This window comes from Scyliorhinus torazame, chromosome 8 (genome assembly GCF_047496885.1).
Source record: "Scyliorhinus torazame isolate Kashiwa2021f chromosome 8, sScyTor2.1, whole genome shotgun sequence".
NCBI classification, from domain to species: Eukaryota; Metazoa; Chordata; class Chondrichthyes; order Carcharhiniformes; family Scyliorhinidae; genus Scyliorhinus; species Scyliorhinus torazame.
The window spans coordinates 92323470-92349017 of NC_092714.1; positions in this window are offsets into that span (position 1 = coordinate 92323470).

Sequence of the window (25548 nt, forward strand, 5' to 3'; positions counted from 1 at the left end):
TGCAGCTAGGGGGGGACCTAGCTGTTGGGGGGGGAGGTCGGAAACCGGGTTGTTGCTGGAATTACCAGGGGGGAGCTGGAGTCGGTAGAGGAGGTCGGGGCTGGGGGCGCGGGCACGTGGCTGGCCTAGGAGAGGATATGGCTGGTCGGCGGGCGAGAGGGGCGGGTAGCCCCCTAATCCAGCTGATAACCTGGAACGTAAGGGGACTGAATGGGCCGGTCAAACGGGCCCGGGTGTTCACGCACCTGAAGGGGCTGAAGGCTGATGTGACCATGCTTCAGAAGCTGCACCCGAGGGTGGCGGATCAGGTAAGGTTGAGAAAGGGGTGGGTAGGGCAAGTGTTTCATTCGGGATTGGATGCAAAAAATCGGGGGGGGTGGCGATCTTGGTGGGGAAGAGAGTGTCATTCGAGGCGTCGAGCATCGTGGCAGATAAAGGCGGTAGGTATGTGATGGTAAGTGGCAAGCTGCAGGGGGAGTGGGTGGTGTTGGTCAATGTATACGTCCTGAATTGGGATGATGCGGGCTTCATGCGGCGAATGTTGGACCGGATTCCGGACCTGGAGACAGGGGGACTGATAATGGGGGGGGGGGGATTTCAATACAGTGCTGGACCCGGCACTAGATCGCTCCAGATCTAGGACGGGTAGGAGGCTGGCAGCGTCCAAGGTGCTGAGGGGGTTCATGGACCAGATGGGAGGGGTGGACCCATGGAGGTTTGCGAGGCCAGGGGCCGGGGAATTCTCATTCTTCTCCCATGTCCACAAGGCCTATTCCCGGATTGACTTTTGTTATGAGTAGGGCGCTGATTCCGAGAGTGGAAGATACTGAGTACTCGGCGATAGCCATTTCCAATCATGCTCCGCATTGGGTAGACCTTGAGCTGGGGGAGGAGAGGGACCAGCGCCCGCTGTGGTGCTTAGAGATGGGGTTGCTGGCGGACGAGGAGGTGAGCGGGCGGGTCAGAGGGTGCATGGAGAGGTACCTGGAGGCAAATGACAATGGGGAGGTCCAAGTGGGGGTGGTCTGGGAGGCACTGAAGGCGGTGGTCAGGGGAGAGCTGATCTCCATTAGGGCCATAAGGAGAGGAGGGAGAAGGGAGAGAGGGAGAGGCTGGTGGGGGAGATGGTGAGGGTGGACAGGAGGTACGCGGAGGTCCCGGAGGATGTTATGCTTAGGGAGCGGCGCAGTCTCCAGGTCGAATTCGATCTGTTGACCACCAGGAAGGTGGAGGCGCAGTGGAGGAAGGCGCAGAGGGCGGTATACAAATATGGAGAAAAGGCGAGCCAGATGCTGGTGCACCAGCTTTGGAAGCGAGAGGCAGCTAGGGAGATCGGGGGAGTTAAGGATGGAGGAGTGAGCACGGTGCGAAGTGGGGTGGGTATCAATGGAGTCTTCAGGGATTTCTACGAGGAACTGTATCGGTCCGAGCCCCCACTGGAGGAGGGAGGGATGGGTTGCTTTCTGGACCAGTTGAGATTCCCGAGGGTGGAGGAGGGGCAGGTGACAGGGCTGGGGGCGTTGGTTGGGTTGGAGGAGCTGGGCAAAGGGATAGGAAGCATGCAGGCGGGTAAGGTACCGGGGCCAGATGGGTTCCCGGTCGAATTTTATAAGAAGTATGCGGACCTGCTGGGCCCTCTGTTGGTCAGGACCTTTAACGAGGCAAGGGAAGGAGGGGCTTTGCCCCCAACGATGTCTCGGGCGCTGATCTCCTTGATCCTGAAGCGGGACAAGGATCTCCTACAATGCAGGTCATACAGGCCGATCTCACTCCTAAATGTAAATGCAAAGTTGTTGGCGAAGATTTTAGCCACGAGGAAAGAGGACTGTGTGCCGCAGGTTATTTACGAGGATCAGACAGGGTTCGTGAAAGGGAGACAGCTGAATACGAATGTACGGAGGCTCTTGAATGTTATAATGATGCCGGCGGTGGAAGGGGAGGCAGAGATAGTGGCGGCGATGGATGCGGAGAAGGCCTTTGATAGGGTAGAGTGGGGGTACCTGTGGGAGGTGCTGAAAATGTTCGGGTTTGGGGAGGGGTTTATCAGGTGGGTTAAGTTGCTGTATGAGGCCCCGGTGGCGAGTGTGGCCACGAACTGAAGGAGGTCAGAGTATTTTCAGTTACACCCGGGGACGAGGCAGGGGTATCCCCTGTCCCCCCTTCTCTTTGCGCTGGCGATTGAGCCCCTGGCCATGGCATTGAGGGAGTCGAGGAATTGGAGGGGGCTGGTGTGGGGTGGGGAGGAACATCGGGTGTCGCTCTGTGCGGACGATTTGCTGTTATATGTGGCGGACCCGGTGGGGGGAATGCCGGAGGTGATAACGATTCTCAGGGAGTTTGGGGATTTCTCCAGGCATATGCTCAATATGGGGAAGAGCGAGTTGTTCGTTGTTCACCCAGGGGACCAAGAGAGGGGGATTGGTGAGCTCCCACTAAAAAGGGCGGAGAGGAGTTTCAGGAACCTGGGGGTCCATGTGGCTAGGAGTTGGGGGCCCTGCATAAGTTTAACTTCACGAGACTGGTGGAGTAAATGGAGGAGGAGTTTAAGAGGTGGGACGTGCTGCCACTCTCCCTGGCGGGTAGGGTGCAGTCAGTAAAAATGACGTTGCTCCCGAGATTTCTGTTCCTGTTCCAGTGCCTCCCCATCCTGATCCCCAAGGCCTTCTTCAGGCAGGTTAATAGGAGCATTATGGGGTTTGTGTGGGTGCAGAAGATCCCGAGGGTGAGAAGGCTGTTCCTGGAGAGGTGCAGGGATAGGGCGGGTTGCACTGCCTACCCTCTGTGGGTATTATTGGGCCGCCAACATGGCGATGGTGCATAAGTGGGTGATGGAGGGGGAGGGGGCAGCATGGAAGAGGCTGGAGAGGGCGTCCTGTGTGGGCACAAGCCTGGAGGAACTAGTGATGGCGCCTCGACCGCTTCCTCCATCGGGGTTTACCACGAGCCCGGTGGTGGCGGCTACCCTCAAAATTTGGGGGGCAATGGAGACGTCACAGGGGGGAGGTGGGGGCCTCGGTGTGGTCCCCGATGCGGGGGAACCACCGGTTTGTCCCGGGGAGGATGGACGGAGGGTTCCTGAGCTGGCACAGGGCAGGTATTAGAAGGATGGGGGACCTGTTTGTGGACGGGAAGTTTGCGAGCCTGGGTGAGCTGGAGGAGAGGTTCGGGCTCCCTCCAGGGAACACCTTCAGATACATGCAGATAAGGACATTTGTTCTGCGGCAGGTGGTGGAGTTCCCACTGTTGCCGCCACACAGGGTCCAGGACAGGGTGCTGTCAGGGGTGTGGGTTGGAGAGGGGAGGATCTCAGCAACATATCAGGTAATGCAGGAGGAGGAGGCGGCCTCGGTGGTGGAGCTAAAGGGTAAGTGGGAGGAGGAGTTGGGTGAGGAGATTGACGAGGGGACGTGGCGGATGCCCTGGGGAGAGTGAACTCTTCCTCCTCTTGCTCAGCCTCATACAATTTAAGGTGCTGCATAGGGCTCATATGACCAGGGCAAGGATGAGCCGGTTCTTTGGGTGCGAGGACAGGTGTGTTAGGTGCTCAGGGAGCCCAGCAAACAACACCCACAAGTTCGGGCGTGCCCAGCGCTGGAGGACTTTTGGAAGGGTGTAGCGAGGATGGTGTTGAGGGTGGTAGGTTTCAGGGTCAAGCCGGGCTGGGGGCTTGCAATATTTGGGGTGGCAGAGGAGCCAGGAGTGCAGGAGGCGAAAGAGGCCGGTATTCTGGCCTTTGCATCCCTGGTAGCCCGGCGAAGGATTCTTCTTCAGTGGAAGGATGCGAGGCCCCCAAGCATGGAATCCTGGATCAACGATATGGCGGGGTTTATTAAATTGGAGAGGGTGAAATTTGCCTAAAGGGGATCGGTGCAAGGGTTCTTCAGGCAGTGGCAACCGTTCCTAGACTTCCTGGCAGAGCGTTAGAGGATGGTCAGCAGCAGCAACCCTGGGGGTTGGTTCGTTTTTCTTGAGTGGGCATGTATATTTGCTTTTGTGTTGATGATGGCTGTTAATTTATTATTTCTGTATACGGGGGTGGGTGTTGTTCTTTTCTTTCTGTATTTTGTTGCTATTTTGTGAAAATTTTAATAAAAATTAATTTTCCACATGGTGTGATAGAATACCTACCCATTCATATTACTGAACTATTTACCGATGAGCAGACTAATTATGTCTACTTCAACACAGAGCCAAATGAGTGCCATTCATTGAGCTCAATGTAGTCGCTATGTGGCAAGATATACACTTGGCCTGCTGTTGCTTCTGGATTGTCAATATAGAACAAATAGTATAATCTGTTGTCTGACAACAGAGTGATTATGCATTGATCTTTTCCAGATTTCACTTTATTTCCAGAACCAAATGCTGAGACAGAAGTCTTCATTTTTTGTAAAGACTACCAAATAAAATCAACTTTAACAATTCAAAACTTGCTTCTAATAGGCACGATTCAAGAGCATAAAGCAGCATGATCAATTTTATGCCAGTGATGTTAGTAAAAAAATTGGAAGTATTCACATTGGTACAGTACAGATTCACTTCTGACGCTGAAGTTACGACATATTGGTGGGGCACAACAGAGACTGTGACGGCACTTTCCTTCTCACCTAACACACTGTTACCACTGAACCCAGGTTAATGATGGTATTTCAAATATTTGAGTATTTTTAAAAATAAAACAGTATTAATTTTGTTGGGCCAACAAGCACACCATCTTTCACTGTACACAATTTGAGTTAATTGTTCTAATTTCTGTATTTTTCAAACCAGGGGCGTCATTCTCCGACCCCCCGCCGGGTCGGAGAATGGCCATTGGCCGCCGTGAATCCCGCCCCCGCCCCCGCCGAAGTCTCCGCTCCCGGAGATTGGGCGGGGGCGGGAATCCGGCCGCGCCGGTTGGCGGGACCCCCCGCTGGATTCTCCGGCACGAATGGGCCGAAGTCCCGCCCAGGAATTGCCTGTCCCGCCGACGTAAATCAAACCTGGTAATTACCGGCGGGACCAGGCGACGTGGGCGGGCTCCGGGGTCCTGGGGGGGGGGACGCGGGGCGATCTGAACCCGGGGGGTGCCCCCACGGTGGCCTGGCCCGCGATCGGGGCCCACCGATCCGCGGGCGGGCCTGTGCCGTGGGGGCACTCTTTCCCTTCCGCCTCCGCTACGGCCTCCACCATGGCGGAGGCGGAAGAGACTCTCCCCACTGCGCATGCGCGGGAAACTGACAGCGGCCGCTGACGCTCCCGCGCATGCGCCGCATTTCCGCGCCAGCTGGCGGGGCAACAAACGCCATTTCCGCCAGCTGGCGGGGCGGAAATCCCTCCGCCGTCGGCCTAGCCCCTCAATGTTGGGGCTAGGCCGCCAAAGATGCGAAGCCTTCCGCACCTTTGGGCCGGCGCGATGCCCGTCTGATTGGCGCCGGCTTTGGCGCCAGTCGGCGGGCATCCCGCCGTTGGGGGAGAATTTCGCCCAAGATTAGTGACAAAAACACATTTACCATTTCTTAGTCAATATTGTGCAGAGTAACTCAACATATATACAGAAATTAACATTTGAAACAGATTTATAATGGAACTAAATCAGCTTAACAACATAACAGCTTTCTTCTGATCACCCAACAATCAGTCAAAACCAGCTATTGAAGCCCATATCCCTTTGCAAATGTCTCTTTACTTCCTTTTATCGATCAACTACTTCCGTATGAATTTAATGGTGTTCAGCTGAGACTTAAGGGCATGATTAGGTTAAAACTGATTTGTTTGGCAGACTCTCAACTGAGGGAAAGACATTAGGAGTATTCTCAGGGTGCAATATGCATTGAAGTCATATACAACCTAATCCTACTTTGTCCGCAATATTTACCATTACACATAGTTTAAAGAAAAACTAAATTTTAACAAATAGTTTTCTACTTTTATTCAAAATTATCTATATTTCGAAGGTATTAGCAACATTCTAATTACAAGCACAATGAACGATGAACAGCCAAAAGAGAATTTTTTGACTGCATGTTAGTAAGCTTGAATAGTTCTCAAAACATTAATGGCTTTAGACCCTGAGCAGTGTTTCATATAATGTTATTTAACATAAGCTACATGTACTATATACACACACACAACACATTATACAAATCTTTAGGACCCGAACTAGTAAGGTGCTGAGTTAAAATGTTGGAAATATTGATGGAACTGGATTTTTTTTTTTTTAAACTGTCTTGGGTATTTTTGGTCAACCAGTGAACAATTTTTAAAATCAAACAGGACAAGTCAATTAGCAAGTATAACACAAAACAAGTCAAAATTCTCACTGTTTTTATAAACTTAGTATAGAATCTGAAGATTTAAAAAGATGATTTCAAAGATCAAAGAAACAACTGCAAAGAAAAATGCAGTATCATAAACATTAATGAAGGTAGAAATCAATTTGTACAAATTAAGTAGGTCCAACTATCTTCAGCTGCTTCATCAATGACCTTCCTTCCATCAGGAGGTCAGAAGTGGGGATCTTTGCGGATGACTGCAATGTTCAGCACTATTCGCGACTCCTCAGATAATGAAGCAGTCCGTGTCCAAACGCAGTCATCCGCAGGTTGCTTGAGTTGACAAGTAGCAAGTTACATTCGCGCCATACATGTGCCAGGCAATAACCATCTCCTGTAAGAGAGGATCTAATCACTGCCCCTTGACATTCAATGGCATTACCATCGCTGAATCCCCACAATCAATATTCTGGGGGTTACCATCAATCAGAAACTGAACTGGACTAGCCATATTAATACTGTGGCTACCAGGGCAGGTCAAAGACTCGGAATTCTACGGCAAGTAACTCACTTCCTGCCCCCCGCCCCCCCCCCCCCCCCCCTAAAAAAAAAAACCTGTCCACCAGCTACAAGGCATTAGTCAGGAGTGTAATAGAATATTCTCCACTTGCCTGGATGAGTGCAACTCCCAACAACACTCAAGAAGCTCAAAACCATCCATGACAAACAGGCCCGCTCGATTGCTCCCCCTTCCACAAACATTCAAACCCTCCACCACTGACGAACAGTGGCAGCCATATGTACGATCTACAAGATGCAGTAACTCACCAAGGTTCCTCAGACAACACCTTCTAAACCCACGACCACTACCATCTGGAAGGACAAGAGCAGCAGATACTTGGGAATCCCACCACCTGGAGATAACACTCCAAGTCACTCACCACCCTGAATTGGAAATATATTGCCGTTCCTTCACTGTCGCTGGGGTAATATCCTGGAACTCCCTCCCCAACAGCACAATGGGTGTACCTACAGCTCAAAGAATGCAGCGGTTCAAAAAGGACCACCACCTTCTGAAGGGCAACTAGAGATGGGCAATAAATACTGGGCTAACCAGCGACACCCATATCCCGGAAATTAATTTTTTAAAAAGCACCATCAATTGCATACATTTTGGGAAGACTCAAGGCAAGGGAATATACAATGAATGGTTGGACCCTTGGAAGAACAGAGGAATTAAGGGACATTGATGTGCATGTCCATTTGATTCTCTATACTTCTTATGGTTAATAATCAGGGGGCATAGATTTAAAGTAACTGGCAGGAGGTTTAGAGGAGATGTGATGAAGAACTTTTTCACCCAGATAATGGTTGGAATCTGGAAATCACGGTCTGAAGAGAGTGGTAGAGGCAGGGACCCTCACAACTTTTAAGAAGCATTCAGATGAGCAGCTTTTTAGCATAAAATCGGGTTTTTCAAACTTTTTTTTTCCCGGACCCACTTTTACCATCCGGCAGATCTTCGGGACCCACGCTGGCAGATGTTTGTGACACACCGTTATTGTTAAGCTTTAATGCGGCAGGTGAGCCTGCTTGTCCCGACAATGTCATTTGCTTTGTCATTCAATATTGCATTTCTGCGAAGGACGTCAGCTGACGATCCAAGTTCTCGCTGCATCCTTTGAAAAAAAATCAGGAGTTTTGTCCTTGAACTCGCCATGCTTAGTTTTCAATGCCTTTGAAGAGTCTAGGGTTTTAAACTTTCATTTGCCTGTATTTCTCTGCATGTAACACACATGGGTTTTCCATCCTGATTTGCATTGGCATAATTAAATCCATACCTCAAGAAATCATCATTCTACTGTTCCCAATTTCACTTTCTTCTTAATTGTTTGACCCTGGAGCTCGGCATACTGCTCGGTGGACACTCCTATGAAGCTCTCTCCAACAGATTCAGTTATGAGATCCTGGCCTGTTTATATCTTTGGTCCTCTCTGCCTTATTACAAAATAATCCATCTTCAGTTCTTCACACAGTCCTGTTGCTTGCTTGCGGGCAGCTACAAAATGCTTGCTTGCGGGCAGCTACAAAATGGAGGAATCTCGCCTCTTACGATTTCATGCCCAAATCACAGATGTACAGACACCTGGCGTCAGTGTACGTGCTAGGTGTGTGCTTCTCTGTGCCACTCTCTATGGCAGAAAGACTCATCGTTCATATGTAAAGGCCGTTCATGTCCGGCCTTCTTTTTTTTTTAAACTTTAAACAGATTTTTCCAAGTTTATGACTTTTTGCTACTGAAAATTAAGACAATTTCAATTGAACATGCACATCCTTACATTTACATACAAAATGTTGAGATATATTCCCATGTCTTTAGAAATTTAAACAAGTGTGGAGAAAAGTGCAACCTTGTTTTTACTTTACAAACTGACTTCATTTAAAAAAAAATTTTTTTTTTAAGAGTACCCAATTATTTTTTTTCCAATTAAAGGGAAATTTAGCATGGCCAATCCACCTAACCTGCACATCTTTGGGTTGTGGGGTAAAACCCATGCAGACATGGGGAGAATATGCAAACTCCACGCGGACAATGACCCAGGGTCGGGATTCGAACCCGGGTTCTCAGCACCGCAGTCCCAGTGCTAACCACTGTGCCACATGCCACCCAGACAAACTATGACTTTAGACAAGATAAAGTAAAACACATACGATGTCACAATATTTCTTATTGGTTCAACTGCATTGCACTATTCAAACATCCAAATAATCTCCTTCTCCATTCTCACCAAAAACACTTAATTCCTGGTTTTCAGAGAGTGGGACACTAAGTGACGGCTGTGTAGGTTTCTTCCAGTGTTGACATCTGTCAGCCGTATTGACTGGCTTTGTTTGATCGGTATTCCTCGCTGACAAAACTGGCCTGACACTGACCAGCACACAGCCCAGCCTCGCGCTGCCTGCCCTCTCAACTGACGCAACTAATCAGGGACTGCCCACAGCCAGCATTCTTAAAAGCCTGTCGAGTCAGTTAGGGACTTCTTCCCACAATCGGGAATGCCACAACCGATCGCTCCGTGACCTTCTTGACAACGTGACCCTGAGTTTGAAAAACCCGGCACAGAAGGTTAAAGGTCAAGTGCTGGAAAATGGGATTAGAATAGTTAGATGCTGATGATCAGTGCAGATGCGATGGGCCAAAGGACCTCTTTGTGTGCTGTAAAACGCTATGATTATAAGATATGGGGTAATCACATAAGTATGAAGTATTGCAAGGGTAGATAGCCAGGCCCATGCCTGTGTTTAAGTTGCATATGAGCCTCTATCCAGCTGTCTATCGAACTCCAGCAATGTATCTTTCGATTCCTTTCTCCTTCATTTTCATCCAACGTTCCCTGAAACCATCTTTGTCATTTGTGACAACTACTGCTAATGGTAGTGAGTTCACATTCTAACCACTGAGTAAAGATGTTTCTCCTATTGGATTTATTAATACATCAAAACATACCTAGAAAATAAAAGCATGAGGAGGCTATTCAGCCCTTCGAGCCTGCTCCACCGTTCATTATGATCATGGCTGAGCATCAAGTTCAATACCCAGATCCTGCCTTCCCCCCATATCCCTTGATCCCTTTCGCCCCAAAATCTATATCTAATTCCTTCTTGAAATTACACAACATCCTGGCCTCAATTACTTTCTGTGGTAATGAATTCCACAGATTGACCACTCTCTGGGTAAAGAAATTTCTCCTCACCTCAGTCCCAAAAGGTTTACCCCTTATCCTCAAACTATGAACCCTAGTTCTGGACTCCCCACCATCGGGAACATTATTTATGAATCTACCCTGTCTAATCCTATTAGAATCTTAAAGGTTTCTATGAAATCCCCTCTACTAAGGATTTTGCTCTATTTTATTTTAATAAATTTAGAGTACACAATTATTACTTTTTTTCCCAATTAAGGGGCAATTTAGTGTGGGCAATCCACCTAACCTGCACACCTTTTGAGTTGTGGGGGTGAAACCCACGCAGAGAATGTGCAAACACCACACGGACAGCGACCTAGGGCCAAGATTCGAACCCGGGTCCTCAGCGCCGTAGTCCCAATGCTAACCACTGTGCCACGTGCTGCCCTGAAATCCCCTCTTCTAAACTCCAATGAATATAATACTAACCGGCTTAAGTCTCTCCCCATATGACAGTCCTGCCATCCCAGGAATCAGCCTGGTAAACCTTCACTGCACTCCCTCCATAGCAAGAGCATCTTTCCTCAGATAAGGACACCAGAACTGCACACAATACTCCAGATGTGGCCTCACCCATTCCCTTTACAATTGCAGTAAAACATCCCTATCCCTACACTCAAATCCTCTCATTAGGAAGGCAACATGCCATTGCTGTATCTATTAATTTCAGCGACTAATGCACAAGGACACCAAGGTCTCGCTGAGTATCCACCTCCCTCAATTTACAGCCATTCAAATAATAATCTGTCTTCCTATCTTTGCTACCTAAGTGGATAACCTCACATTTATCCATGTTATACTGCATCTACCATGCATGTGTCCACTCACTCAGCCTGTCCAAGTCCTCTCTGCATCTTCCTCATAGCTCACCTTCCCACCCAACTTTGTATCATCTGCAAATCTGGAGATAATACATATAGTTCCATCATCCAAATCATTAATATATAATGTGAACAGTTGGGGTCCAGCACAGATCCTTGCGTACCCCACTAGTCACTGCCTGCCACTAGGAAAAAGGCCCATTTATTCCAACATTTTGCTTTGTGTCTGATAACCAGCTTGCTACCCATCTCAACACACTACCACAATCCCATGCATTTTAACTGTACATGGAAACCTACTATGTGAGATCTTCTTGAAAGCCTTCTGAAAGTCTAAATAAACCACATCCAACGGAACTACCTGGTCAACGTCACTAGTTACATCTTCAAAGAATTCTAGTAGATTTGTTAATGATTATCTGATATTCATGGCTGAGTTTGGAAACATTTATCAATGCTACCCCAGCAAATCTTTTCATAAAATTGAAGACATCCATCAGGTCACCCTCAATCTTCTCACTTCTGGAGGAAAAAGTTCATTTTTTGATCAGCGCAAACTCGTCAATTTTGGTACTATTCTATTAAATCTTTTTGCACACTCCACTGCCTCTATATCCTTTTTTAAAAATACAGAGCTCAAAACTGTTCACAGCACAGGTAGCACAGTGGTTAGCATTGCTGCCTCACAGCATCAGAACCCTGGGTTCATTTCCAGCCTTGGGTGACTGTCTATGTGGAGTTTGCACATTCTTCGAGTATCTGTGTGGGTTTCCTCCAGGTCCTCCAGTTTCCTCCCACAGTCCAAAGATGTACATGTTCGGTGGATTGGCCACGGTGGGAGCAGTATGCACCATCTAGAAGATGCACCCAAGCAACTCACCAAACCTCCTTAGACAGCACCTTCCAAACCCATGACTGCTACCATCTAGAACGGCAAGGGCATTAGATTAATGGGAACACCACTACCTGCAAGTTCCCCTCCAAGACATGCAATATCCTGACTTGCCGTTCCTTTACTGTTGCTGGGCCAAAATACTGGAACTCTCTTCCTAAGAGCATTGTGGGTGTACCTACATAACATGAAGGCAGCTCACCACCACTTTCTCAAATGTAATTGGGGATGGGCAATAAATGCTGGCCCAGCCAGTGACACCCTAATCCCAGGAACAATTTTTTAAAAATTTGATCCAGTGCATCTGTTTCAATGGGTTCTCCTCTCACGTTTCCAGGTAACTCTGGAGTCCTCCAAAAGTCCATCCTTGGTGACGTAGAGCTTACTTCCACAACAATGGCAATGATACCGAATGCTGCCGTTCCACATCTTACACTCCCTCCAGTGTCTATATGCTATCAGGCTGCATGTCTAATACCCTGTTCTGTCCTGGATACGCTTCATTGCCCTCTAGCTAAACACTGTGATAATCAAAGCCATCATCATTAGTCCTCATCACTAATTCCATTCGCTATCTGGTCATAGCCACTGGTTGAACTACAGGATGCAGGTTGGCTGCAGGCATAGCCTGGAAAATGCTTCCCTGCTGATCCAGTCCCTGTGAAGAGATTTCACCTTTGGCATAATCATGTAGGTGTAAGGTCTGCAGATATGGGAGTCAGCATAACAGTAGCTGCAGCCAGTCCAGCTCTTATGCATCATCTTTCCTTATGCTTCCCCATCAACCCCACACCCTTCATCTTATTTCACTTTATCGGAAAATACAGATTCATTCGAGCAGCACCGTTTTAGAAATGGATTAAATCAAGCACAACTAAACTGTCACACAACTGTGTAGTTTACATTTAGATGCATTTCTTTCTCTGAAGTGCTATATAATATTCACACTGCAATACCTTCTTTTGTATATCAAGTACAAGTTTATTAGATTAGTGACAATTCAATGTTCATGCATCATACTGCTTTTGACATTTTCAAAATTTAGCACCTTTACACATTGATCTCTTTTACTTTGTTAAGTTGTCCTTATTGTATAAATCAGAAGTAATGTCACTTGAGCGTATTCAGAAGTTATTTTTCAGAAAAATAATTAACTGCACAGGTCATTTGTCAAATACAAATTATTTGCACGTTTTATGAGTAGATCAGTCAGAGAAATACAACAATGAACAGATTAGAAGCAATTCAGAAACCCAGACTTCACACAATTCATAAAGCAAGGGCATAAAGCAATTTGTTGGTTGCATAGGTGAGTTGCAAGGAGAGGTGGGAATTAAATTTGAACTCTCATTAATTTGAGTGTACAATTTCTCTGATACAAACAGACCTTTATGAATGGTGGTACATTTTAAAATCCACTGGAGAACAACCCACTTTAAAACTTGTAGAACCACAAACCTCAAAAGGGAACATATCAAATGATTAAGAAATAGAAGCACAAATTATACCAATTTGGAAGACTGGATTGCCAGATCTCAGTATGGAGCCCTCAAGGGTAATGTGTGCAGATGGGAGAAAAAAACATCACTAATTCTATTTTAATTGTCAAACCAAAATGAAAGGCCAAGGTCCATCATGCAGAACAGCACCAAGATTGTGGATTTATAGATGATGCAGCACTCAATCAATAAGTGGGGATTTTAAACAGTAACATGGATTTAATACTGCGAAACAAAATTTTAAACAATTTGACAATTGGGATGGAATGAGTTACAAGTAGGAGATTGTGTAACAAATCTCAACGTAAACACATTGCAATGTCATTGGAGGAAGAACATCCTTGTAGACTAGATTCTCCATTTGGATGACTGTGTTCCCCCGCCAGGGCTGGATTGCACCAATTTTACGATCTGCCTGGGGTCGTAAAGCAGGATGACATTCAGTGATCCACACTATGCAAATTTATGCATGCCGTGGAATACGAGGGATTCGCAGGGAATCCTATTGGGCCGCCATCTTGAACGGGTGCGATTGCGAGGTCTCGCAGTCAGTCACTACCCTCCCTGGCACTACAAATCAGCCCCGACGCCCCCCGCACCCCCGGCACTACAGCTCCAGCCCCGGATTGCCTGGGTGTGCCCCTTGCTGATCCCCAAGTACAGGGTTGACCGGACCCACACCACCCCCTCCCCTGGGACTCCTCCCACAGGGACCCCATGCCTAAAGGAGCCCCTTCCACAAAACCCCCCACACACAGAACTCCCACCAGAAAAGGGACCCTTGTCTGGAAGCTAGAGAATCACGGGGATGCCAGAGCATAGGGTGCTGGAACCACTACATAGATGCATTTATTGACATCCTCCCCGCCAGTAAGTATCTTGGACTTCGTTCACGCCGCCAGCAGGGGGTCAGAGCATTGCATTCCGGTCGGCGCCCGGCAGCGATCTTGATTTTCCCCCGACGCCCAATTCTCCATCCCATCGGGGAACACATCCCAGGTCAGAGAATCCCACCCAGTGGGTCTAAACTTTAGAAGAAACAGAAGAACAAAAACAGATCAGAAGGCCACTGAGTGTAGGGACAAAGGTTTGACAAATTGCAGGACATAGATGATGCAGAGTCAACCAAATGACAAACTTTTTTTCTCAACTGCTACCTGGGAATGCAAACCAAGTTACTATCAAGAGCCTTCACACTTGTGGAAGCAACATTAGAGCCTTAGGTTTGAAAGGTTAAAGAAAAAATAAGCATTTGATTCAAGTAAATCAAGCTTCCTGGGAAGAAGGAGAAACAGCATCATCTCACACACTATTGTATTATTCTGAAAGCCTTGGCCCATATCAGATTAGCAGAACCCTCAGGACAGGACTAGACATTCTTCATCTTGCTTTGTGAAAAATAAAAATCGGGTGGTTCTTAACACAAGCGCCAGTTTATTAATGCTGCTTTGCGCCACAGCCAAGATGAATTGTACTCTATTTTCACAACTTAAATAACAGCAATGTGTTTAATTTAAATTGCTCGATATTTGAATGATTTCAGTAGAGAAAAAACAACTTTGAATTATCAGCAATTGACGGACCTTATGTGAGTTATGTAACTGCAGAGCTAAAATGTAATTACCTTAAACCCATGCAAGAAAATGAACCATGGGCTATATATGAAGCTTAAAATGTTTACGCATCAAGCTATCATACAAAGCCAACATTTTTGAAATATTGCCCGGACCTACGGTCTTGAATTACAAAATTAGTTATGATTGATTAGTAAAATTAATTAAAATATGTAAACAGTTATTCTTGTTAGAGGGCCATCATAGCCAACAACTATAACATCTAGAATTTGAACTATATCATTTAATTTCCTATTTTTTAAAGAACACTGAAGACTTTTCTCGATCATCGTCTTCCACAACATTTCCCAAGAGACACTTGATATTATCACTGCCTTCGCATTAACAGCAATGTTCGAGGTTTCACTTAAAAGAATTTAGCAGTAAGTATGCCATGATCAATACTTCAATGTTCCAAGAAATACATATTGGTTTATCAAAAGTTCAGCCAACAATTCATTGAACATCATTTGCGCTCAATATAAGTAAGCTTGTTTCTAATTATTCATTAACGAAAGAAACTTTAAAGACGGTACAAGGAGACAAACATGAAATAATTTTCTTATTCCAAAACATACTAACAGCAAATCAAAAGGTACAACTTTCATGCAAGTTCAGACTCCAGCTCAGGGAACACTTGGGTTACCAGTAAAAGGCAAAATAATTCACAAGAATGCTTGCAAACACCAATGACATTCATTTACAGTTTACTTCCAACATATTTCTTGGAGCTAATTTTATCAGCATTTAAGTACTGTTCCCAAAATGTATAATTAGATTGAAATACAAATCTTAAGGGGATTTTATTTACAGGTCTTTTTTGCAGAACACAGCAAAATACAAACGCATTTACATTAAGTATGTCAGTATTTGAATAAGCAACTTGAGGTCAGGTTTGGTGGTTGTGGTGGTATGTATTAGGGGTCATGTGGGACTGTGAAGCCGAGATGCTATTGGCTGACAGATCCCGGGTCCTGGTTGGATCTGCCGACTTCTGGCTCCGCCCTGAAGGCGGAGTATAAGAACCCGAGCTTCTCCCTGCAGCTTCATTCTGTTGCTGAGCTGCTGGGGACAAGCATCGCTTAATAAAGCCTGGATCGACTTCATCACTTCTCGTCTCTCGTAAGTCATTGTGCGCTACAATTTATTAAGTGAGCTTAAAAGACTATGGAGCTCCGGATCGCCCCGGAATGCCTGCGGATCAGCCCCCACGCAGCGAACCCGGCAGCAGTATTCAAACACTGGCAAGCATGCTTCGAAGGCTACCTCCGAACGGCCCCCGGCCGGATCACAGAAGACCAGAAAATGCAGGTCCTGCATTTGAGGGTAAGCCCGGAAATGTACCCTCTCATAGAAGACGCAGAGGATTTCCCGACGGCGCTCGCATTGCTGAAGGGCATCTACGTTCGGCCTGTTAACCAGGTCTACGCGCGCCACCAACTCGCGACGAGACGGCAAAGTCCCGGAGAATCGCTAGAGGAATTCTACGCCGCGCTGCTAATTTTGGGACGGGGCTGCAGCTGACCGCCGGTGAACGCGATCGAACACACGGACATGCTAATTCGTGATGCATTTGTGGCAGGTATGAACTCTCCCCAAATTCGCAAAAGACTTTTAGAAAGAGAGTCGCTGGGACTCTCAGAGGCACGGGCCCTTGCAGCCTCCCTTGATGTGGCCTCACAAAACGCCCGCGCCTACGGCCCCGACCGCGCGGCAGCCCCTTGGGCTCCGTGGACCCCCGTCGTGACAAACTCCCTCCCCCCCTCGCAAGCTTGCGCGGTTAAAGCACCAGACCATCCCGGGGGGGCCCACTGCTATGTCTGCGGGCAAGTGAAACACCCCCGGCAGCGCTGCCCGGCCCGCGCAGCTATTTGTAAAAGCTGCGGCAAGAAGGGCCATTACACGGCAGTGTGCCGGTCTCGGGGGGTCGCCGCAATCCCCGGGGAAGAACGAGCCCAGCACATCCCAAACACTCCCCAACCCCCCCAGCGCCCCATGTGCGACCCGCAGGCGCCACCATTTTGGGTCCCGGGCACCACGAGGGGAGGATGGGTGCCGCCATCTTGTGACCCCCCAGCCATGTGCGATTCATGGGGGTGGCCATTTTGTCCACCCCCGGCCGTGTGCGATTCATGGACACCACCATCTTGGTTGACAACAAAGGACCCCAGCATCGACGGCTCCACGGGGTCCGAAGAAGACGCCGCGACACTACTACCACGACTGGCTTCGGTGACACTGGATCAATCGCGGCCCCGGACGCTCCAGATGATGACAACAACGGTGCTGGTCAACGGATACGAGACGCCATGCCTGATCGACTCTGGGAGCACTGAAAGTTTTATTCATCCAGACACGGTAAGACGCTGTTTTCTGACCATCCATCCAAGCACGCAAAAGATTTCCCTAGCTGCAGGATCCCATTCTGTAGAGATCAAAGGGTTCTGCATCGCAAACCTAACGGTGCAAGGGAGGGAGTTTAAGAACTACAGGCTCTACGTCCTTCCCCAACTCTGCGCGCCCACATTACTGGGATTAGATTTCCAGTGTAACCTGCAGAGCCTAGCATTCCAATTCGGCGGCCCAATACCCCCACTCACTATCTACGGCCTCGCAACACTCAAGGTTGAACCGCTGTCCTTGTTTGCAAACCTCACCCCGGATTGCAAACCCGTCGCCACTAGGAGCAGACGGTACAGCGCCCTGGACCGGATATTTATTCGGTCTGAAGTCCAGCGGTTGCTGAAGGAAGGCATAATCCAGGCCAGCAATAGTCCCTGGAGAGCCCAGGTGGTAGTAGTAAAGACCGGGGAGAAGCAAAGGATGGTCGTAGACTGTAGTCAGACCATCAACAGGTACACGCAGCTAGATGCGTACCCTCTCCCCCGCATATCCAACATGGTCAATCGGATTGCCCAGTATAAGGTCTTCTCCACCGTGGACCTCAAGTCCGCCTACCACCAGCTCCCCATCCGCCCAGGTGACCGTAAGTACACCGCCTTCGAGGTAGACGGGCGTCTATACCACTTCCTAAGGGTCCCATTTGGTGTCACGAACGGGGTCTCGGTCTTCCAACGGGAGATGGACCGAATGGTTGACCAGCACGGGTTGCAGGCCACGTTCCCGTATCTCGACAACGTAACCATCTGCAGCCACGATCAGCAGGACCAGGACGCCAACCTCCAAAAGTTCCTCCAGACCGCTAACGCCCTGAACCTCACATATAACAAGGAAAAATGCGTTTTTAGCACAAACCGTTTGGCCATCCTGGGATACGTAGTGCGCAATGGAATAATAGGTCCCGACCCCGAACGCATGCGCCCCCTTATGGAATTCCCCCTCCCGCACTGCTCCAAAGCCCTGAAACGTTGCCTGGGTTTCTTTTCATATTACACCCAGTGGGTCCCCCAGTACGCAGACAAGGCCTGCCCGCTAATACAGTCCATTACCTTCCCCCTGTCGACAGAGGCTCTCCAGGCCTTCAGCCGCATCAAAGCGGATATCGCAAAGGCCACGATGCGCGCCATCGACGAGTCCCTCCCCTTCCAGGTCGAGAGCGACGCATCCGACGTAGCTCTGGCGGCCACCCTTAACCAAGCGGGCAGACCCGTGGCCTTTCTCTCCTGGACCCTCCACGCCTCAGAAATCCGCCACTCCTCAGTGGAAAAGGAAGCCCAAGCCATAGTGGAAGCTGTGCGACATTGGAGGCATTACCTGGCCGGCAGGAGATTCACTCCCCTCACCGACCAACGGGCGGTAGCCTTCATGTTCGGTAATGCACATTAAGAATGACAAGATCTTAAGGTGGAGGATCGAGCTCTCCACCTTCAACTATGAGATCTTGTATCGTCCCGGAAAGCTGAACGAGCCGTCCGATGCCCTATCCCGCGGCACATGTGCCAACGCACAAATAGACCGCCTCCAAGCCCTCCACGAAGACCTCTGCCACCCGGGGGTCACTCGATTCTACCATTTCGTAAAGTCCCGCAACCTCCCCTACTCTGTGTAGGAGGTCCGTACAGCCACCAGGAACTGCCACATCTGCGCAGAGTGCAAACCGCACTTTTTCAGGCCGGATAGAGCGCACCAGATCAAGGCTTCCCGCCCCTTTGAACGCCTCAGTTTGGATTTCAAAGGGCCCCTCCCCTCCACCGACCGCAACGCATACTTCCTGAACGTGGTGGACGAGTACTCTCGTTTCCTCTTCGCCATCCCTGCCCCGACATGACAGCGGCCACAGTCATTGAAGCCCTTGGCACCATATTCACACTGTTCGGTTGCCCTGCATATATCCATAGCGACAGGGGGTCCTCCTTCATGAGTGACGAGCTGCGCCAGTTCCTGCTCAGCAAGGGCATAGCCTCGAGCAGGACGACCAGCTACAACCCCCGGGGGAACGGGCAAGTAGAGAGGGAGAGCGGCATGGTCTGGAAAACCGTCCTACTGGCCCTATGGTCCAGGGATCTCCCAGTTTCCCGGTGGCAGGAGGTCCTCCCGGACGCTCTGCACTCCATCCGGTCGCTGCTGTGCACCACCACTAACCAAACGCCGCCCGAGCGCCTCCTTGTCTTCCCCAGGAAGTCCTCCTCCGGAACGTCGCTGCCGACTTGGCTGGCGGCCCCAGGACTCATCTTGCTCCGGAAACATGTGCGGGCGCACAAATCGGACTCGTTGGTCGAGAGGGTTCACCTTCTCCACGCGATCCCGAAGGACGCCGACGTGGCGTACCCCGACGGCCGACAGGACACGGTCTCCCTGCGGGACCTGGCACCCGCCGGCAACACACATACCCCCCCGACACCGATCATCCCCTCCCTGCCACCGGCGCACCTGGCGGGCGCCCCTTCCCGGGGGGATCGGTCCTCCTCCCGTGCCCGCCCAGGAGTAAAACGGGAACAAACACCGAAACGCTCCCGGAGACGACAACGCCCGAGCAAGCACCTGCACCACCACCGGGGCTGAGGCGATCGACGAGGAAGACCAGACCGCCCGTTCGACTCGTGGAATCCGCGTGACACCAAGAATGTTGTTGTAACAAAAAAAAAATGTTTTTGCTCATATTGTAAATAGTTCTCACAAACTTGTACATAGCCCAGTGCAGGGCAAAAGCTGTAGTAACACTGTCCGAAATTTGTTCCAGGGCCAGCCTTGTAAACCCCTACCACCATGCGAACCACCACCCCGCCGGGTTCCTTTTTAACATGGGGTGAATGTGGTGGTATGTATTAGGGGTCATGTGGGACTGTGAAGCCGAGATGCTATTGGCTGACAGATCCCGGGTCCTGGTTGGATCTGCTGACTTCTGGCTCCGCCCTGAAGGCGGAGTATAAGAACCCGAGCTTCTCCCCGCAGCTTCATTCTGTTGCTGAGCTGCTGGGGACAAGCATCACTTAATAAAGCCTGGATCGACTTCATCACTTCTCGTCTCTCGTAAGTCATTGTGCGCTACAGTGGTTAAACAAGTTTAGTTGCCAGCCAAAGATCATGGGCGCGATTCTCCACTCCCACGCCGGTTGGGAGAATCGCCTGGGCCGCCAAAATTTCCAGGGACGCCGGTCCGACGCCCTCCCGCGATTCTCCCAAGCGGCGGGAACGGCCAGGTCGAGTTTCGCGGGCCGCAGGCCGGAGAATCGCCGGAGACACCCAAAATGGCGATTCTCCGGCACCCCCGCTATTCTGAGGCCCGGATGGGCCGAGCGGCCAGGCCAAAACGGCGGGTTCCCCCCGGCGCCGTCCACACCTGGTCGCTTCAGTCGTGGGCGGTGCATGAACGCTGGGGGGGGCGGCCTGTGGGGGGGCGAGGGAAGATCCTGCACTAGGCTTCACCTGGAATGTGGGGTGGCCCGCAATCGGTGCCCACCGATCGTCGGGCCGTCCTCTCTGAAGGAGGACCTCCTTCCTTCCGCGGCCCCACAAGATGCGTCCCCCATCGTCTTGCGGGGCGGATTTAGAGAGGACGGCAACCACGCATGCGCGGATGACGCCCGTTATGCGGCGCCGGCCGCGTCATCTATGCGGCGCCGTTTGTACGTGCGCGACAAGGCCTGGCGCATGTAGATGACGCGGCCCCGATCCCAACCCATTGTCAGGGCCTGAATCCCGCCCGGGCTTCTCCACTCCCACGACGAAGTGGCCGCGCCGTCGTTGAGGTCTACGACGGCGGGGAACGGCCCCGGTACTGACCGATTCAGGCCCTGACGTATAGATGACGTGGCCGGCACCACATAATGGGCGTCATCCGCGCATGCGTGGTTGCCGTCCTCTCTAAATCCACCCCGCAAGAAGATGGGGGACGGATCTTGCGGGGCCGCGTAAGGAAGGAGGTCCTTCACATTCCAGGTGAGGCCCGGTGCAGGATCCCCCCTCGCCCCCCCACAGGCCGCCCCCCTGAGCGTTCACGCACCGCCCATGACTGCAGCGACCAGGTGTGGATGGCGCCGGGGGGAACCCGCCGTTTTGGCCTGGCCGCTCGGCCCATCCGGGCCTCAGAATAGCGGGGGTGCCGGAGAATCGCCATTTTGGGTGTCTCCGGCGATTCTCCTGCCTGCGGCCCGCGAATCTCGACCGGGCCGTTCCTGCAACTTGGGAGAATCGCGGGCGGGCGTCGGACCGGCGTCCCCGGAACTTTTGGCGGCTCAGGCGATTCTCCCAACCAGCGTGGGAGTGGAGAATCGCGCCCCTAGTTTCCCAACACCCCAGAAAATGTTTCGCGATATGGCTTGCTGGCAATCTATTAGAGTTTCCTGACCAGTTCTCAGCCTGTCAGTTATCCAAATTCACCACTCATGACCCAATTCATTTATTTTAAATATTTAACCAGTGTGGAGACACAGACACTGCATATATTTACACTGCAGTTCTATTAGCCGCATAGGTCATAATAAGCATCGTAAAGCACACAGATGTCATGACAATTAAATGCAACTATAAAGCAAGCAAAATTGTATTTTACAGCTATACAAATTCCAAAGATGTGTCTTGCTCAATTAGAATAGAATACCATCTACGTCCCCATTGAAAGGTTTGTCTATTTCTACCAATCTAAACAGTCTACCAATAAAGCTCTCCCCAACTCTACCAACTCTCCCCAAAACACCCCCTCTCCTCCGCCTTACCCACTGGCGACAAATAAATCCCTGAATAGAGCCAAAATCAGCCTCCATCTTACATAAAATCCCTCCTCCGACACTTGAAGAGCGAACATAATTTTCTCCAATTGTAAGATTAGGAGAGTGGTCCAAGAAATGGCTGATGAAATTCAACGTGGGCAAGTGCGAGGTCTTGCACTTTGGAAAAAAGAATAGAGGCATGGACTATTTTCTAAACGGTGACAAAATTCATAAGGCTGAAGTGCAAAGGGACTTGGGAGTCCTAGTCCAGGATTCTCTAAAGGTAAACTTGCAGGTTGAGTCCGTAATTAAGAAAGCAAATGCAATGTTGTCATTTATCTCAAGAGGCTTGGAATATAAAAGCAGGGATGTACTTCTGAAGCTTTATAAAGCATTAGTTAGGCCCCATTTAGAATACTGTGAGCAATTTTGGGCCCCACACCTCAGCAAGGACATACTGGCACTGGAGCGGGTCCAGCGGAGATTCACACGGACGATCCCAGGAATGGTAGGCCTAACATACGATTAACGTCTGAGGATCCTGGGATTATATTCATTGGAGTTTAGGAGGTTGAGGGGAGATCTAATAGAAACTTACAAGATAATGAATGGCTTAGATAGGGTGGACGTAGGGAAGTTGTTTCCATTAGCAGGGGAGACTAGGACCCGGGGGCACAGCCTTAGAATAAAAGGGAGTCACTTTAGAACAGAGATGAGGAAAAATTTCTTCAGCCAGAGAGTGGTGTGTCTGTGGAATTCATTGCCACAGAGGGCGGTGGAGGCCGGGACGTTGAGTGTCTTTAAGACAGAAGTTGATAAATTCTTGATTTCTCGAGGAATTAAGGGCTATGGAGAGAGAGCGGGTAAATGGAGTTGAAATCAGCCATGATTGAATGGTGGAGTGGACTCGATGGGCCGAATGGCCTTACTTCCGCCCCTATGTCTTATGGTCTTATTTGACATACCCCCCAACCACGCCGGCAACCACGCCGGCATCTTCAGCGGTGCCACCGACCTCCACCCAATTTGATTTGTTGCTGGGCAGAGTGGCGAAAGCCATGACATCCCCTTCCCCTCCAGTAGCTCATGCAGCTCCAAAACTCTGACAATTGCCACCAATGGACACGGCGCCATCCTCACCCCCACGATCTCTGCAGTGTCTCGAAGATTCAGGGGCAGAATCCCCCTGGCTTCAGACAAGACCAAAATATATGGACATGATTCGCAGGTCCCCTTGCGCACCTCTCACATTTGCTTCTACCTCAGGGAACAAGCCACTCATACGGGCCCGTGTCATATTTGCCCTGTACACCACCTTAAAACTGTGTCTGGTTCAAATTCACTCAGTGGATAATTTCACTCCGGCCCACTCCCCCGACCCCTCCACCGCATGGTCTATCCCCAGCTCCTCCTTCCATTTCAGTCTTATCTCCTCCACTGGCGCTTTCTCCGTTTCCAACAAACACCCATAAATATCCGCAATCTTCCCCAGCTCATCCGATGTTAACAATTGATCCAGTAGGATGTGCCTTGGCAGCTGAGGAAACAAGGGAATCTCCTTGCGCACAAGATCTCGCACCTGAATGTATCGGAATTCACCACCGACTTCCCTCACCTCCCACACCACCAGAACACCCGCATGCACACTCCCTGCGTTAAAAATACCTGCGGCACTAAGAGCCGGGAAGACTGGATTGGCAGTGACAGCGGGTCAGGTCCATGGGATGGAGGATGATGACAGCCTGCTCTGCGAAGAGCTCCATGCTCCACATCGTCAGACAATGTCTTACTCATGCCCACAGTAACACCTTCCACCGGAGTGATCCCTGCATGCGAGCTGGCCAGTCCATCACACGGTCCTGTCAAGTCGATGGGGAGGGGGTGGCTACACTGTCTACCCACTGGGCCTTATTCATCCACCACCCCTCACTCCCAGTGGCCATCACTGGCCACCCCACCCTCGCACCCATCAGACAGAGCACTAAGGCTGGTTTTAACGGTGCGCACGTGTTTATTCTGAACAGTAATATACAGTCTGTGCCCTAGCCCCTATATCTAAGCTGTGCCCTTCACCCATGCCAACTTAACTGGTGTCTAACTTTCTTGCCATCCAGGCCCTACCACTACGCCTCTGTGGTTCCCCAGCTGGTACAGCAGGAGTGGAGGCGGACTGCTGTGACTGCTGCCCTGTGACAAGGGTCCCCGTTGGCTCACGTCTCCTGGGCGGACCTGGCCTGGATGGGCCCGGCTGCTCCTCGGGCATTCCGGGTGGCATGGTGTCACCCTGTTCTGCCCGCTGCCCACCAGATGCACCAGGGACAGGAGGGGGTGGGGGAGTCCGAGGTACTGCGGTGTTCCGGGACCTCCCCTGGAGGAGTCACCGGCACGGGCCCCAGCACCTCCTCCTCCCTCGGGATGCCCGATGGCCCCCTGGCATCTCCATGGGATGGGGGGGGGCAAGCGGAGCCACCCCCTAAGGCCCCTCCACCATCTTCCGCTGCCAGTCCTGGAGGCCCACTTTGGTATCGACAAGGGTCTGCACATTCGCAGCCATGGAGCTCAGTGAGTGTGCCATCTCCGTCTGGGACTGTGCCACCACACTGAGGGTCTGTGCCACATCAGCCAGTGAGATGGCTGCGTCACCCATGGTGTGGGCCACGTCTCTCAGAGTGTGGGCCATATCGGCCAGTGAGTGGGCTACCTCCATCTGGGACTGGTGCCTCTGGCACTGGTTGGGGGTGGGGGGGGGTGGGGGGGCCCAGATGGGCCGGGCCCATCCCCGGCTGGTCCGGTAAAACACAAGACGGCATGTAAGGTTAGACAGCGGGGCAGGGGTGAGCCGTGCCATGGTGGGGTTTGAGGTGTGGGGTGAGGGGGGTAGGGGTGTGGGGTGAGTGGAGTAGGGGTGGGCACACGTTAGTCATGGGGACCCGCAACCAGGCAGGGGGTTGTCATGATATTCAAACACACACATCATGATGGACACACCAACAGGCAAATCAGAGCACACAACACCACAACCAATCACACACAAGAACACCAACCACATAAAAAGCACGAGCACGACACCTGGTGGTCAGTAGGTCTGGGGACAAAGACACAAAGAAGAGCTGTTACAAAATCACAAACAGGGAATCCCCACGTGCAGAGTGTCAAGACAAAACTGTACATAGTAAGTTTAAATAAAATAGCGTTGTACCATATACAACCGTGTTGGCTCATCTGTGTGTCAGAACACCCAACACCACATGGTACAGGAGTGGATCGATACCTGCCAACTAACCTGCCATTCTGGACATGGACCGCACCGACAAACCGCAGCCGTTGCAAGTCGCGGGGAACCTAGGTACCAATTGGAAGCTCTTCAGGCAGCGATTTGACCTGTACATCCGTGCCACCGAAAAACAGAGTGCCTCGGATGAAACGAAGATTGCAATGCTCCTCTTCTACGCAGGTCAGCACGCCCTCGACGTCTTCAACTCACTGGTGTTCGAAGAAGGCGAAAACCAATCCAAATATGACACGGTCATCCTCAAACTGGACCAGCACTTTAAAGTTGAAGTGAATGAAAGTTTTGAAAGATACCTCTTTCAGCAACGCCTGCAAGGTAAGGA